This window comes from Symphalangus syndactylus, chromosome 18 (assembly GCF_028878055.3).
Source record: "Symphalangus syndactylus isolate Jambi chromosome 18, NHGRI_mSymSyn1-v2.1_pri, whole genome shotgun sequence".
Lineage (NCBI taxonomy): Eukaryota > Metazoa > Chordata > Mammalia > Primates > Hylobatidae > Symphalangus > Symphalangus syndactylus.
This window is the reverse complement of record NC_072440.2, coordinates 84,218,732-84,235,900: the sequence shown is the minus strand read 5'-3', so window position 1 is coordinate 84,235,900 and position 17,169 is coordinate 84,218,732. Positions and strand designations below refer to the sequence as shown.

Sequence of the window (17,169 nt, the reverse complement as noted above, 5' to 3'; positions counted from 1 at the left end):
TTTTCTCATTATAAGGATACCTTTTCTCAATTATAATGAATTAGTGATCTGTGAGGTGACACTTTGGGACTGTATCCTGTTCCAAAAAACATTTTGCCCAGTGTTTTTAGTATCTTGAATCAATACTACAAGCTTTATTGGGGCAGAATCTCCTAACTGTTTTTCTGTCAGTGACAGTACTTAACCTAATGTACATATTTAATATTTGTTGAGGGATTGAATGAATTAATAAATGAAAATTTTATCTTTAGAGAATGAGAAAACATATTGATCTATCCTGCCAGTTTAACCAAAATCTTCTCAGTCACATGCTCTTTTTCTTAAGCTTTTTCAAGTATAGAATAATTAATTACTGTTTTTTTTTTTCTGTTGCTTCACATCTTAGGGTTTTTCATGGTTTCCTCCAAATGGCAATGTCTCTTTTTCTTATCAGTAAATGCAAAGCTACTTATTCTGTATGTTTAAACCAACTTTACAACATCCATCTCACTATGATATTTCGTTAAAAGAAAAATAAATGTAAATACATAGTGTTCTAGGAGCTACACCTAAATCAAGGGTGTGTGAGTGTGTATATGGGTATATAAAAATCAAGTTTACTTGCTAAATTTTCCCATCTTTTTTTCAACGTTTTACTATTTCATGACAAGGATCATTACTGATTTGTTTTAAAATTATATTTAATTCTGAACTACTTTTTAAAACTACAACAATCATAGAAAGGTTGAAAAAGCTTACTTTCTTTTTTATAGTGTCACTTGCATGTAGTTATTAAAAAAGAGTTGATAACAAATTGCAGTAATGAAACAGTTCATGAATATGCATTAGAAGATTACTGAGACTAAAATTTTCTTCAGTAGAATATTTATTGCTCAATAAAGTAATGCTAATTTATAGCATTTGGCTTAAAATATTGTTATTTTATGCACCAAAATAAGTATACAAAAATACAAGGTTAAAAGTTCATTTAAAACATATTACATCTGAAGATGGACAGTACCCCTTTCTGAATTAGTCTAATTTTCTAAGAATCAACAACATGTATATTCTCTCTGATATGCATAAGAATCATGTAGCTTAATTTCCTGAAAATTGTCTTATTATAAACCACTGAAAGAACTAGGCATATTTAACCTGGAGAAGAGAAGATTAAAAGAAGACCTGACAGTCATCTGCAGATGGTTTGGGGACTAGTGTATAGAATAATACTTAGGGTAGAACTAGTGTTAGTGGGTAAAAGTGATTTGTAGCTATATTTTCTATTTCAATATAAGAAAGAACTTTTTTCAACGGGTAATAACTGCCAAGGAACAGAATGTGGTATCTAATGAGGCAGGGAGGACATTTTACATGGAGATAGTCATGGAAAATTAAGTGACCTTTCTTACCTTCCCTTCATTCCCTTTGTTTCCTTCTTTCCTAATTAGTGTTTCCTGTAGATCTGTGCTGTCCAGTATAGTTGCTGCTAGCCACGTGTGGTGATGGAGTCTTTGAAATGTGGCTAGTCTGAATTGAGATGTGCTGTGTGAAACACACATCAGATGCTGAAGTGTTATATTTAAAAATATAAAATATCTCACTGATAACTTTTGCATTGATGACATGTTGAAATGGTATTATTTTGTATATCTTGGCTAAATAAAATATAAAGGTTAAATAACTTTAATTTATTAATTATTATTTTAATTATTAGCTTTTTTTTTTTTGATGGAGTCTTGTGCTGTCACCAGGCTGGAGTGCAGTGGCTCGGTCTCGACTCACTGTAACCTTCACCTCCCAGGTTCAAGTGATTCTCCTGTCTCAGCCTTCCGAGTAGCTGGGACTACAGGCGTGCGCCCCCACACCTGGCTGATTTTTGTATTTTTAATAGAGATGGGATTTCACCATGTTGGCCAGGCTGGTTTTGAACTCCTGACCTCAGATGATCCGCCTGCCTCGGCCTCCCAAAGTGCTAGGATTACAGTCATGAGCCACTGCGCCTGGTCATAATTATTAGCTTTAATTACCAGTTCTTGGTAAAAATAAGTAAACACTGCACCCTAGCTCTCTCATTGGTTATAATTTAAAACTATAGTACCTAAAGAATACATATAGGAACTGCTTGAGGACTCTGAAAAGTAATTATCAGACATACTAAGAAGAAATAAAAACTCAAAAATTAACCCATATGGAGGTCATTTTCTTGTGTTTTAAAAAATTTGTTTATCTTTTCTTTCCGTATCTCCTGATTTGGATCCTAGGACATCCTGGACCCTGGCATTATGCACTGGGCAAGGACAGAAAATTCTCCAGTGAAAACCCTCTCCCAGGTCGAAGACATAGAAAGGGGCACCCTTCAGGATGTAATCTTTTTTTTTTTTTCCCACCAACTCTTCTGTCCCTAAGGCAGGCAAGCTCTAGTGATGAAACAGGACTCTTGCAGTAGCCTCTTAGACTCTTTTCTTTTGGAGTTTCTTCTCCAGATTGACACAGTAATGGAAAGTACATAAAAACACGGGGAGGGAAAAACTCCCAGTTTCAAGCCAGAGTACCAGGAAAAGGTGCCACTGGGAGGCAGAGTACGGGGGAAGTCACAGAGAAGAGGGGCTGGAGAAAAGGATCCTTTAATCTGTGTATGAAGTCTCAGGCTTATCCTTGAGCTTCACACGTGGATCCGGACAGAATCAATATAGCAAAGTCTTTGAGAACTAAGCTACAGCATAGAACAGTGCCCAGACTAGCCTCTGGGTGGTGCGCACTTTGGGAAAACCAGAGTAGCGTTTAAAGGCTTTGAAAACTATCCTGATGAATCAAGTCCACAGAAGATGGTTTAGTGCTTTCACTCTGAACCTAACTTTATGCCAATGCATTTGGCAATAAGTGAAATGAACACATTCCTTGAAAGAAATAAACTATCAAAATTCACTCAGAAAGAAATAGATCATCTGATTAATCCTATATCTGTTAAAAAAATTGAATTTGTAGTTAAAAAAACAGTCTTTCACAAATGAAATGCCAGACCCGGATTATCTCGGGTGAATTCTACCAAACATTCAAGACAAAAAATCACCAATTTTATGCAGTATCATCCAGAAATTGAAAAGGATACAACAGTTTCTCTCTTATTTTATGAGGCTGACATTTTTCTGATATCAAAATCAGTCAAAGAAAGTAGAAGAAAACAAACAAACAAACTATAGGCCAGTATCCCTCATTTGAACAAAGAAGTAAAACTTTTGAAAAAAATTAGCAAATTGAATTTAGCAACATATATAAAATGCATACATATATATGTGTACAACATACATTATCTATATATGTATATAAGTAAAATAATGTATCATAATCAAGCAGGTTTTATTCTGGGAATGAAAGCCAAGTTCAACATTTGAAAATCAATCTATGCAAGTCTCCATATTAACAGACTAATACAAGATAAACCATATGATCATATCAATGGATGCAGAAAAAACTAAAATTTAAAATCTGTTCATTATAAAAACTCTTAGCTGAATAGGAATAAAAGGGAATTTCCTCAGCCTCAGACTTATAAAGGACATCTACACAGAACCTACAGCTTAATGTCATACATGGTGAAAGACTGCATGCTTTTCTTCTAAGACTGAGAATGAGGCAAAGATGTTCACTTTCCCAAATCCTGTATAACATAGTACTGGAAGTTGCAGGAAGTCAAGAAAAAGAAATAAAAGGCATATGGATTGGAAAGGAAGAGATAAATCCACCTAATTTGCGTATAATCTGATTGTCTATGTAGAAAATCCCAAGGCATGTTCAAAAAATCCTAGAACTTATGAGTTTTTTAAGGTTACAGGATATAAGATCAGCATAGGAAAACCAATCATATTTCTTTATACTAGCAATGAACAATCAGGAACAGAAAGTTAAAAAATAGTACCAATTATAATACCTTCCTGCCAAAAAAATGCTTAGTTATAAATCTAATAAGGTATGTTCAGTATCTATATGTAGCTAAAGGAATTGAAGAAGACCTCAATAAATGCAGAGATATATAATATATTCATGGATGGGAAGACTCAGCATAGTTAAGATGTTTTCCCTAATTAGTTTTAATTAGTTTCCTAAGTCAATTTTCCCTAAATTAATGTACAGTATTTAGTGTAATCCCCATCAAAATCCCAGCAGGATTGGGTAGATATTGACAAGATGATTTTAAAATTTATATGGGAAGGAAAAGAATTAAAATAGCTAAAACAATTTTGAAAAAGAACAATAAAAATGGAGGAGTCAGACTACTCAGTTTGAAGACTTACTATCAAGGCAGTGTGATATTGGCAAAAGAAGAGCCATAGATCAATAGAACAAAATAGAGAGTCCAATAATAGATCCACATAAATATGGTCAATGATTTCCCACAAAAATGCAAAGGCACTTCAATGGCAAAAGGAGTCTTCTCAGCAAGTAGACATCTACATGCAAAAAAAAGGACCTTGACTTATATTTCAAACCATGTTCAAAAATTGGTGAATCACATTCTTAAATGGAAAATTTCAAACCATAAAAATCCAAGAAGTAACCATAGAAGGAAGGCTTTGTGACTTGGGCTGGGCATTGAGTTAGATACAACATTAGAAACATAATCCATAAAAGAAAAAAGTTGATAAATTGGATTTCACTGAAGCTTGAAACTCTTGCTCTGCTGAAGAGACTGTTAAGAGGAGGACAAGAAGCAGTAAGAGAAAATATTTGCAAATCGTTTATCTAACAGAGAACAAATTTCAAGAATATGTAGCTTTCAAAAGTCAACATTAAGAAAACCAACAACAATAAAAAAATGGGGAACAGATTTGAACAGATACTCCACCAAAGAATATATACAGATAGCAAATAAACACATGAAAAGATGCTCAACTTTATTAGTCATTAGGAAAATGCAGATTAAAATCATTATGAGATGCCATGATGTACCTGTTAGAATGACTAAAATCAATGACAATAATCACAAAGTTGACCATATTAAATGTTGGCACGAGTGTGTAGAAACTGGAACTCTCATGCATGGTTGGTTTGAATGCTAAATGTAATAGCCACTCAGGAAAAAATGTTGGCAGTTTGTTTTATGGTTAAAGATACACTTCATCATATGACCTAGCAATCCGGTCTTAAACATTTATCTAGAAATGATAAATGTACATTCACGCAAAACATGTACATATATGTTTGTAGCGCATCATTCATAATCATCACAAACTGGAAATCACCTACATGTCTTTCATTGGGTAGATGGATATACAAACTATGGTACATCTGTACAATGGAATGTATTAGTAGGCTATAAAAAGGAGCAAGCTATTGATACATGCAGCAATTTGAGTCTCAAATGCCTTATGCTAAGTGAAAGAAGAAGCTGGTCTTAAAAGGTTACATACTACATGATTCCATTGTATGGCATTCTGGAAAATGCAAAACTGAAGGGGCCAAGAGCAGGCCAGAGGTTTCCAGGAATAAGGAATGGTCGGAACATTTAAATACACAGGGATAGCATGAAGACGTATTGGAGAGTGATAGAATTGTTCTGTATCCTAATTTTGGTGATGTTTACACAAATCTCTGCATGTTATACAACTCTTATAGCTGTACAGAAAAAGATGAATTTTACTGTGTATAAAGTTAAAAAATAGTTTATAATTTTTATGTCACCTTTTTTCTTTTTACTGTTTGAATGTGGCTACTGATAAGTTTAAAATTATGTATGTGGCTTGCATTATTATTTCTATTACATAGCACTGCTTCAGATATTAGAAGTGCAAAGAAGGATTAGGTGTGGTCTGAAGTCTAGGAGAGGGATATGGCAGAAGGAAGTCTTCTAAGAAGAGGAGGCAAATTTAAATGACCTAAGTTTAGCCTCTGTCCCCTACTTCCATCCTTTGTTCTACAGATTTTTTTTTGAGAGCCTAATTCATGTAAATATGCCAACTGTCAGATGTAATAATTCCTTAGAGTCTTTTTCCTTGATATTGGAAATTAAACTCTACCACTCAAGATGAAAATAATGCTGTGCAATGGAATAATTAGTGGTATCCTTGCATTTGTAGGCACAACAGCCTACATTGCTGAGGCAGTTGACAAGTTCCTTGACAAACTTGTGATGAATGTTTAAGTTCATATTATTATTGGTTAGATATTATTGTTTAAATTATTGCACCCAAGATTGTTTATTGTTTATAAATTGCCATAAAGGGAGGTTTCCAGGAGGATGCCTAGCCAGTATGTTTACAATTTTAAGTTAGGAGTGCCAACCCAAAATTGAGTAGAATCTAAGAATATCATGATGGACTTTAAATAGGTAAATCTAGCGATATCAAAATATAATACAGATAAATTTAAAATTTCAAAATGGATTCAAAAATTTAGTTGTCCTAGTTAAGAAGAGGGATATGTAGCTTAGCAGAGGTAAATACATAAAAATGTTAGGGCTTTTAGTTAATAAGAAGCATAATAGGAGTCACTACTGATGAGGCTGTCAAAAAAGCTATTTTAACTTGCAATGCCATTTATCAATAGAAGTTTAATACATAAATTAAGGCATGGATTTTCTTATTTGTTTCTATGCTCTTTAGAACACACCTAGAATCTGATCTTGAGATCTGGGTGTTATCCTCTAAGAGAGCTATAGACAAACTGGTACATATTCAGAGAGGAGAGAGCCAAATGATAAAGGAAATTGAAACAAGTCAGATGAGGAATAGTGAAGGAGACTGGGATAGTAAGCCTGTCTAAGAGTTGACTCCTAGTGGGGTTGAAAGATAGGTCACGAGAACTGCCTTCAAATAATTGAAGGGCTGTGATATTACAGAGAAATTAAACTTGTCCCATAAAGTTCTCAGAACCAGCAAATGGAATTTTCAGAGAGATATTAAATTTCAGTGTAAGGACACACTAAGGGTTAGAGCTAACTCTTGGAAATGAGTCACCTCTCCAAAGTCTTTCGTAAAGCTCTGAAATGGTTTGGATGTGTGTCACCTCCAAATATCATCATGTGACCTCCAGTGTTGGAGGTGAGCCTAGTGGGAAGTGTTTGGGTCATGGGGGTGGATCCCTCATGAATGGTGTGGTACTGTCCTTGTGATAATGAATGAGTTCTTGCTCTGACTTCATGTGAGATCTGGTTGTTTAAAAGAGCGTGGCACCTCCTCTTGCTCTTACTGCCACTCTCGCCATGTGATGTGCCTGCTCTCCCTTCACCTCCTGCCATGATTGTAAGCTTGCTGAGGTCTTTGCCAGAAGCAGATGCTGGCACCATGCTTCCTGTACAGCCTGCAGAACTGTGAGCCAATTAAACCTCTTTTTTTTTAATAAATTATCCAGTCCTCGGTTATTTCTTTATAGTGATGCAAAAATGGACAGACACAAACTCTATTGCTTGAACTTACTTTTTATTGAGACTATCTCCTTCAAACTGGCGTTTCCACAAAGTTCTTGTCTGACTCTCACTTCCATACTTAGAGTTTTGGTAAGTAATCATTTAATGCAGCAACTGATAAGAATAATCTATCATTGGCAGAAAACCAGTCATTTACCTTTCTTTTTCTTTCTTCTTTTTCAACTTTCATTTTAGGTTCTGGGGGTACATGTGCAGGTTTGTTACGTGAGTAAATTGCGTATCACTGGGGTTTGGTGTACAAAAGATTTAGTCACCTAGATAGTGAGCAAAGTACCCGATTGGTAGGTTTTTGACCATCACCCTCCTCTTACCCTCCATCCTCAAGTAGGCCCCAGTGTCTATTATTCTCCTCTTTGTGTCCATGTATACTCCAACGTTTAGCTTCCACTTATAAGTGAGAACATGTGGTATTTGGTTTTCTGTTCCTGGTTAGTTTGGTAGAATAATAGCCTCCAGCTACACCCATATTGCTGCAAAGGACATGATCTCATTCTTTTTTATGGCTGTATAGTATTCCATGGTGTATATGTACCACATTTTCTTTTTTTCTTTTTTTTTTTTTTTTTGAGATGGAGTCTTGCTCTGTTGTCCAGGCTGGAGTGCAGCGGCACAATCTCAGCTCACTGCAACCTCCACCCCCTGGATTCAAGCAATTCTCCTGCCTCAGCCTCCCAAGTAGCTGAGACTACAGGCATGCACCACCATGCCCAGCCAATTTTTGTATTTTTTGTTTAGTAGAGACATGGTTTCACCATGTTAACCAGGCTGGTCTCGAACTCCTCACCTCAGGTGATCCACCTGCCTCAGCCTCCCAAAGTGCTGAGATTGCAGGTGTGAGCCACTGTGCCTGGCCTATGTACGTTTTCTTTATCAGATTCACTCTTGATAGGCATCTAGGATGATTCCAAGTCTTTGCTATTGTGAATAGTGCTGCAATGAACATATGAGTATATGTGTTTTTTTCACAGAATGATTTATATTCTTTTAGGTATATACACAGTAATGGGATTGCAGGGTTGAGTAGTAGCTCTATTTTAAGTTCTTTGAGAAATCTCCAAACTGCTTTCCATAGTGGCTGAACTAGTTTATGTTCCCACCAACAGTGTGTAAGCATTTCCTTTTCTGTGCAGCCTCACCAGCATTTGTTATTTTTTGACTTTTTAATAATAGCCATTCTGACTGATGTGAGATGGTATCTCATTGTGGTTTTGATATGTATTTCTCTAATGATTAGTGATTATATTAGTTGTATTAGTATTGAATTGTTTCTGAGAAACTATGTTTTCCTGGTAGTTATTGAAACTGATAGACAAAATAGTATGATAATATTTCACTGGTGAAGAATAAGGCAGGGAGCCTGTGGACAGGCTGTGTTCCTTCTGTAATTAGGGAGTAGGACATATGGTTCACTCTGCATATCTGGTAAGTGAGCCTTCCTGAGATGGTGCTGATACCTTCTAAAAATTGTCGGCTGCTAAGGCACAAGCGTGTAAATAAAGTATACTTTGTATTTAACATTTCTGTGATTTCATGTATGTGTCATATTATGAAGCACTGTTGATGTGCATTTTGAAAGGAAGAAACTTCTGCCCCCATTGCTCCCACTATTATAGCCTGGCAAGTTGCAGGGAGTAATGAAAAATAAGACTTGAAACTATTATTTTGTTGTTAGGTGGTTGTAACACTTCTGCCTTTTTTTTAAACCTTACCTTATAGCACCTCTGATCCTGCTTTTATTTCTTTGTTCTCCTGCCTACTCTTCCATTTTATGAAAAGTTGGAGTAAGCAGTGCCCAGGTAATCTGTACTCTGTGTTCATATCATCTGCTCCAGGGTGAAATAAAGGAAATGTGATGTTATTGCTCTTCTATATGATTTGTGTTGGTCTTTTCTCTACTGTCTCTGCCTTGAGGTCAGGTACTATGTTTTCTACTTCCTGTATAACTCCCCAGGTGTCCAGTATGCACATCTGTGCATTGTGGGTTTTTAATAAATGTTCTTGACTGATTTACTGACTGTTCTCCATAGCAAGAGAACAATGCCACAGTTTATTTCAAAGAGGCTGTACAGTATTGAGGCAAAGTGTTTCAGAGTTCTCTGAGGTTGAAGGTAGGAGCCTGAGAAATTCTGGAACATAACTATGTGAGATTCTGAAAGCTATTTTAAGTCACTTCTTTGTTTTGAAAAATATTTATATAATGTTTTGAAAAATATTTATATAATGTTTTTATTATATATAATGTAGTAAACTCCCTCCCCTTTTAGTACATATCTTTTCCTTAAAAAAAAAAACAAAAAGTTTATTGTATATTCAAATACTTGTTGGTTGCCTTAAAATTTATTGAAAAATCAGCTATAGAAGTAATAAAATCTAGTGTTTGGCAGCACAACAGGGTGAGTATAGTTAACAATAATTTATTGTGTATTTCAAAATAAAGAGTGGAATTGGAATTTTCTTTTTCTTTTCTTTTTTTTGAGACAGAGTCTTGCTGTCGCCCAGGCTGGAGTGCAATGGCTCGATCTCGGCTCACTGCAGGCTCTGCCCCCCAGGGTTCACGACATTCTCCTGCCTCAGCCTCCCGAGTAGCTGGGACTACAGGCGCCCACCACCTCACCCGGCTAATTTTTTGTATTTTTAGTAGAGACGGGGTTTCACTGTGTTAGCCAGGATGGTCTCGATCTCCTGACCTCGTGATCCGCCTGCCTCGGCCTCCCAAAGTGCTGGGATTATAGGCGTGAGCCACCGCGCCCGGCCTGGAATTTTCTTAACACAAAGAAATGATAAGTGCTTGGGGTGATGGATATCTCAATTTCCTTAATTTGATTTTTATACATTATGTGCTTGTATCAAAATATCACATGTACCCCATAAATAAGTACGTTATATATCTATAATAGTTAAAAATTTAAAAAGTCTGTCTTTAACATTATCCAGTCGTGTCCATTAAAAAGACACATTTTGTAAAGTTCCTTAACAATAAAGATCTTTGCAAGTATTTATCTTAAAAAGCATTCTTTACTTTCATAAAGGGCTCATTGCAGAGTTCTTTTAAATGCAGAAACTCTTCACATTGCATTTTTAATACGATTTTATTTATAAAAAGTAACTGTGCCACAACTATTCAGTAAACACTTTGTAATTTATTTAAGATCAGGTTTCTTTAAAGTGGGACAGTTTTTTGCATGAGATTAAAAATAAAAACAGCTTTATTGAGATATAATTACATACCGTGCAGTTTACCCTCTAAAGTGTACAGTTCAGTGGCTTTTTACAAATATAGTCACAAAATTGTACAACCATCAACACTAATTTCAGAAAATATTTATCATCACAAAAAGAAAGCTTGTACTAGTTAGCAGTTGCTTCCCATTCTCCGGTTCCCCATTGTCTGGCAACCATTAATCTACTTTCTGTCTCTATGAATTTTCATATTCTAGACATTTCATATAAATAGATTCATACAATAATAATACAATAAGTAGCCTTTTGTGTCTGGCTCTTTTCACTTAGCTTAATGTTTTCAAGGTTTATCCACATTGGAGCATTATATCAGTACTTTCTTTTAAATTTGAATAATATTCCATTACATGTATAATGTCACAATTTATTCATTCATCAGTTGACGGACATTAGTTGTTTCCACATTTTGGCTATTGTGCATAATGTTGGTACAAACAATGTGCAAGTTTTTGTGTGGACATGTCTTCACTTCTGTTGGGTATATGTATACCTACAAATGGATTTGTAGGGTCAGATGGTAGCTCTATGTTTAACCTCTTGAGGAACTGCCAGACTGTTTTCAAAAGTGACTGCACCATTTTGCATTCACACCAGCAGTGTATAAGTGTTCCAGTTTCTTCATATTCTCATAAAAACTTATTATTATATGTCTTTTTGATTATAGCCATCCAAGTGGGTAATTAAGAGCTATCTTACTGTGATTTTGATTGCACTTCCCTGTTCGCTAATGATCTTGAACATCTTTCTATGTACTTACTTGACATTTGTATATCTTCCTGGAGAAATATCTGTTCAGACCCTTTGCCCATTTTAAAATTGGGGTATTTGCCTTTATATTGTTGAATTATGAGATTTCTTTGTTCTGGGTACAAGTCCTTTATTAGCTATGTGATTTGCAAAATTATCTCCCTGTGGATTGTCTTCACTTTCTAGATAGTCTCATTTGAAGGCCAAAATTTTCAATTTTGATGAAGTTTAATTTATCTATTTTTGTTGTTGTTGCTTGATTTTGGTTTCATGTCTGAGAACGCATTGCCTAGCCCAAAGTTATAAAGATTTATTCTTATGTTTCCCTGAAGAATCTTGTAGTTTTTTGCTGTTACACTTAGGTCTTTGATTCATTTCGAGTTAATTTTTGCATGATATGAGGTAGGGGCCTAACTTCATTCTTTTGCCTGTGGCTTTCCAGTTGTCCCATCACCATTTGTTGAAAAGATGCTTAAAAAACCCATTTAATTAGGATAAAATATACTTAACAAAATTTACCATATTAACCATTTTTTAAGTGTACACTTCAGTAGTGTACTTATATGAAACACACTACTTCAGGTGTTTCGTGTAAGTGGAGTCATTATAGTATTTGTCTTTTTTGTGACTATTTTACTTGATGTCGTCAATATTCATTCATGTTTTAGCATGTTTTAAATTTTTTCTCCTTTTAAGGCTGAATAATATTTCATTATATGTATACACACACACACACACACACACACACACACGTCACATTTGGTTTATCCATTCATCTGTTTGTGGACAATTGGGTTGCTTCTACTCTTTGGCTGTTGTGAATCATGTTGCCGTGAACAGATGTGTGCAAATATCTCTGATAATCTGCTTTTAGTTACTTAGGGTATATTCCCAGAAGTAGATTTCTGGATCATATGCTAATTTTTAATTTTTTGGTGAGGAATCACCACTGTGTTTTCTATAGTGGCTGTACCATTTTACATTCCCATCAGCACTTCCAAGGGGTTCCAATTTCTTTGTGTCCTCACCCACCCTTGTTATTTTTTTGTTTGATAGTAGCTCTTCTAATGAGTGTGAGATGATGAACTTTTTTGCCCCATTGAATTGTCTTGGCACCCTTGTCAAAAATCAGTTGGCGATAAATTTGAAGGTTTATTTATGGACTCTGAATTCTATTCCATTGATCTGTATTCCTATCCATATTCCAGCACCACACTGTCTTCATTGCTGTAGATTTGTAATAACTTTTATAATTAAGAAGGCCTGCAAATTATTTTTAAATATTTCTTTGGCTATTTGGATCCCTTGCATTTTCATATGACTTTTAGGATTGGCTTGTCAATTTCTGCAAAGAGTCCAGCTAGGGCTTTGGTAGGGATTGCATGGGATCTACAGATCAACTTGGGTTGTGTTGCCTTTTTAACAATAGTAAGTCTTCTAGTTGACAAACTTGAGATGTCTTTCCATTTATTTAGGCCTTCTTTAATTTCTTCCAACAATGTTGTATAGTTGTTAGTGTACATTTCTTGTACTTCTTTTGTTAAGTTTATTCCTAAGTATTTTGTTCTTTTTGATCTCATTGTAAATGGAATTGAAAAAATTGTTTTTGGATCGTTAATTACTGTTGTACATAAATGCGGTCGATTTTTGTACATTTATCTTGTATCTTGCAACCTTGCTGAAGCTGTTTATTAGTTCTCATTGTTTGTGTGGATTCATTGGGATTTTTTACATGCAAGATTTATGTCATCTGTGGATAGAGATAGTTTTGCTTTTTTCCAATGTAGATACATTTTGTATCTTTTTTTTTTTTTTGCCAAATTGTTCTTGCTAGAGCCTCCAGTATAATGTTGAATAGAATCAACCAGAATGGATATTCCTTTAAGTAGATTTTTTCAATGTTTACCAGTTTGGAGATGTTTATTACTAACAGTGTTCCTTTGTGAACTTGAAAATGCAGCCATTCTTCTATAGTAGCAAAAGTGATAAAATTTCTTTTATTGGAATTTGGCATGTTATTTATTTTTAGAATGTCAAGGGACAATGATCCTAGATTGGTATTTTTCAAAACTTTGATATCTTTGCTCTGTTAACTTTTTGATTTTTTTCCTAACGTAACTAAAGTAAGCCAACTATAGGACTTTTAAAAACACATCTCTAAAGTATGTTCCTTCCTAAAGAATATGCTTGCTGTGTATATTTGAAAGAATGAATAATCAGGACATTCATATTATCTCTACTTGTGCTTTTTAGCCAAGGCTTGAGTTAATGCCTTATAGTTAGCACGTTTGAATTTTATAACTTATCATAAATACAGTTGATCATCTGAGATGATGATAGTGGGTAGGGTGAGAGGTGGTGGTTGTACTACTTTTGATAATTTAATTTTATACCTGTCTTCTGAAGGACACATTTTCTTGTTTAAATTTCTTCCCTGCAGAAAGCTCCAGGAGTGACTTTGCTATGCCTTCTTCTTCTTTTTTTAAATAAAAATATATTTTATTTTTAGTCTTTTTTGTGTGCTGCATTTCTCACATTTTATTTTATTTATATTTTTTATTCCAGTAGGTTTTTGGGGAACAGGTGGTGTTTGGTTACATGAATAAGTTCTTTAGCAGTGATTTCTAGGATTTAGGTGCATCCATCACCAGAGCAGTGTAGACTGTACTCAATATGTAGTCTTTTATCCCTCACCTCCACCCACCCTTTCCCTCGAGTCCCCAAAGTCCATTATGTCATTCTTATGCCTTGGCGTCTTCAGAGCTTAGCTCCCACTTATGTGTGAGAACATACAATGTTTGGTTTTCCATTCCTGAGTTAGTTCACTTAGAATAATGGTCTCCAATTCCATCCAGGTTGCTGCAAATGTCATTATTTTGTTTCTTTTTATGGCTGAGTAGTATTCCGTGATGTGTGTGTGTGTGTGTGTGTGTGTGTGTGTGTGTGTGTGTGTTGTAACTACAATTTCTTTATCCACTTGTTGACTGATGGGCATTTGGGCTAGTTCCATAGTTTTGCAATTGTGAATTGCGCTGCTATAAACATGCGTGTGCAAGTATCTTTTTTATATAATGACTCCTTTTCCTCCAGGTAGATACCCAGTGGTGGGATTGTGGATCAAATGGTATTTCTACTTTTAGTTCTTTAAGGAATCTCCACACTGTTTTCCATAGTGGTTGTATGAGTTACATTCCCACCAGCAGTGTAAAAGTGTCCCCTTTCACCACATCCCCGCCAACATCTATTATTAATATTTTTTTTATTATGGCCATTCTTGCATGAGTAAGGTGGTAATCGTATTGTGGTTTTGATTTGCATTTCTCTGATAATGAGTGATGTTGAACATTTTTTCATATGTTTGTTGCTATGCCTTATTCTTCATTGAAGATTTTTTTCAGCACTTAGACATTCAGTTTGGAGAATAGAATTTCTTTAATTTATTGAGTGTTTATTGAATATATTCTATTTGTGCTGTACTCTGCCCTGTCAGAAACATTAAATAAGTATAAAAACATGTCTGTTCTCTGGATGCTTACAATTTAATTAGGAAGATCAATTATATGTACTCACCTTGTACCGCTGTGTATTTGTGGTTCTGGTTCTATGTCTTATATCCCTCACTAAACATGAGCTCCTTGAGAATAAATATATTTGTATTGACACAGCGTGTCACAATATCTCACAGGTAGCTTGTGTTTATTACGATTTTTTAAAGTTAATAGGGCAATAAAACAATATAAGTCTACTTACAACTAAATACTCAAGTGATTGGCGTAACTAGTCAGGATTTTAATTTCAGAAGTAACAATGATCTGTGTGTTCTGGATTTACTAGGGTAGGCTTCATACAAGAGACAATTTAGTGGGCTCATAAAGGATGGTAAGAACTGAGCAAGGAGAGAGATATTATAGTATTTGGTGTCATAGTATTTGGAGGGCATCGAGCAGATCATATTGACTGGAAGAAAAGACAGGCTTGTAGATAAAGAGAAGGGTGGATATCAGTTTGAAAAGTTTGCTTTTACTCCATTTGATATTAGAGATTCATTTAAGTTTCTTGAGTTAGGAAGTTTCGGGACAAAATATCACATTAAGAATATTTACTTGGTGATAATATGTATTATGGACTGGAGGGCAGCTAGTATTAGGAGACCATTTTAATAGGTATGATAATTATTGAGTTTCTTTAGTCTGTCAGCTTTTAATAGCAGGGTTTTTTTGTTTGTTTGATCTTTAATGCCTATCATAGGGCCTATGGCAAAATTCAAATATTTATTCGGTGGATGAGTGAATGTATGGACTAGGCGATCTGGGCCTGGAAGGGGCTGTTAACAGTAGGAAAAATCCATATGAGTGACATTTTGGAGGAGAAATTGAGATGACTTGTTTTCTAAGAGTATACAGGGCGTATGAAAGGTTGAAGATGACACTGAAGTTTTAGCATGGAATCAGGGAACGAGAGGAGTGAGAAAAGGAGAGTCATCTTCATGTTTTAGACTTGCTGAGTTTGACATTGAAATGCCTAGTACATAGATATTTAAGGGCTCAAATGAGGACTGAAGTTTAAATGTTTACATTTGGATACAATTTTATAGATACCGTTTGAGCAGTAAAAATGATTGGATTGATAAAGCTGTATGTATGTATTTGTACAGAGGTGGTGTACATGTACATAAGTATACATATTTTTATACATTACAACTCAATATGTGTGTTAGATTGTCAATAAACTAATCTACTTGTTAGTATTAGCATAATGACAAGAGCTGATTCTTGGGATGAGCAGAGGAAAAAAAGGGAGCTACAGAAGGATTCAGAAAAGAAATAGGTAGAAGAACGTGCAATGTAAATTTGCTAATGAGACTTTGTAAATTTGTCTTATGTTTCAAAACAACAGTAATACTTCCATTATCACATGTTGAGAACTTACTATATGCTGGACACTGCTAGGCATGCCATCTCTTTTTATCATCACAATAAATCTGTGACATTAGTACTATTATATCTACCTCTTACTGATGAAGAAACTGAGGTCTAAAGAAGTTAAAACTTGCTCAAGATCAACTGAGCTAATAAATAATGAGGAGACCTTGTGGATATAAATCTAAGTTTTTGTGAACTATAAGCCAGATGTTCTTTCCATTATACCAAAGGTATGTATGTTTAATTTCTACAAGGCAAGGACTGTGTCTATACAGAATCAGTCTTCATAAAGGCTTACTGATTAATTAGCAGGCAGTGATTGGACAGTAATGTTTCCTGTAAAAATAATCAGCACATATTTTGGATGTGGCTGCTTCTACTTTTCTCCTTGGATATTTACATTCATAGTGTACTTGGTGATAAAGCTTTTTTGATTGCTTGTTGTGGATGTTAAATTAAAAAAGGATAGCAGGCCTGGCATAGTGGCTCACACCTATAATCCCAGCACTTTGGGTGGCTGAGGTGGGTTGATCGCTTGAGCTCAGGAGTTTGAGACCAGCCTGCACAACATGGCGAAATCCCATCTCTAATAAAAATACAAAAATTAGCTGGGCATGGTGGCATGTTCCTGTAGTCTCAGCTCCTTGGGGGGCTGAGATGGGAGAATTGCTTGAGCCTGAGAGGTCGAGGCTGCAGTGAGTCAAGATGACACCATTGCACTCCAGTCTGGATGACAAAGTGAGATCTTGTCTCAAAAAAAAAAAAAGGATATCAGTTTATTTGAAGAATTAATCATCTGGAAAGTGCTTTTCAAATGTTTTTCTTAAACTAATGTAAATTCCTTTTTTTTAATTTTAT

General features: G+C 35.1%; 1 protein-coding gene across 8 annotated transcripts in view; it reads left to right on the top strand.

Annotated features, from left to right (window-relative positions):
- Positions 1-17,169, top strand: part of BABAM2 (BRISC and BRCA1 A complex member 2) — a 577,548-nt gene that overhangs the window by 203,020 nt on the left and 357,359 nt on the right. The window lies entirely within an intron of this gene.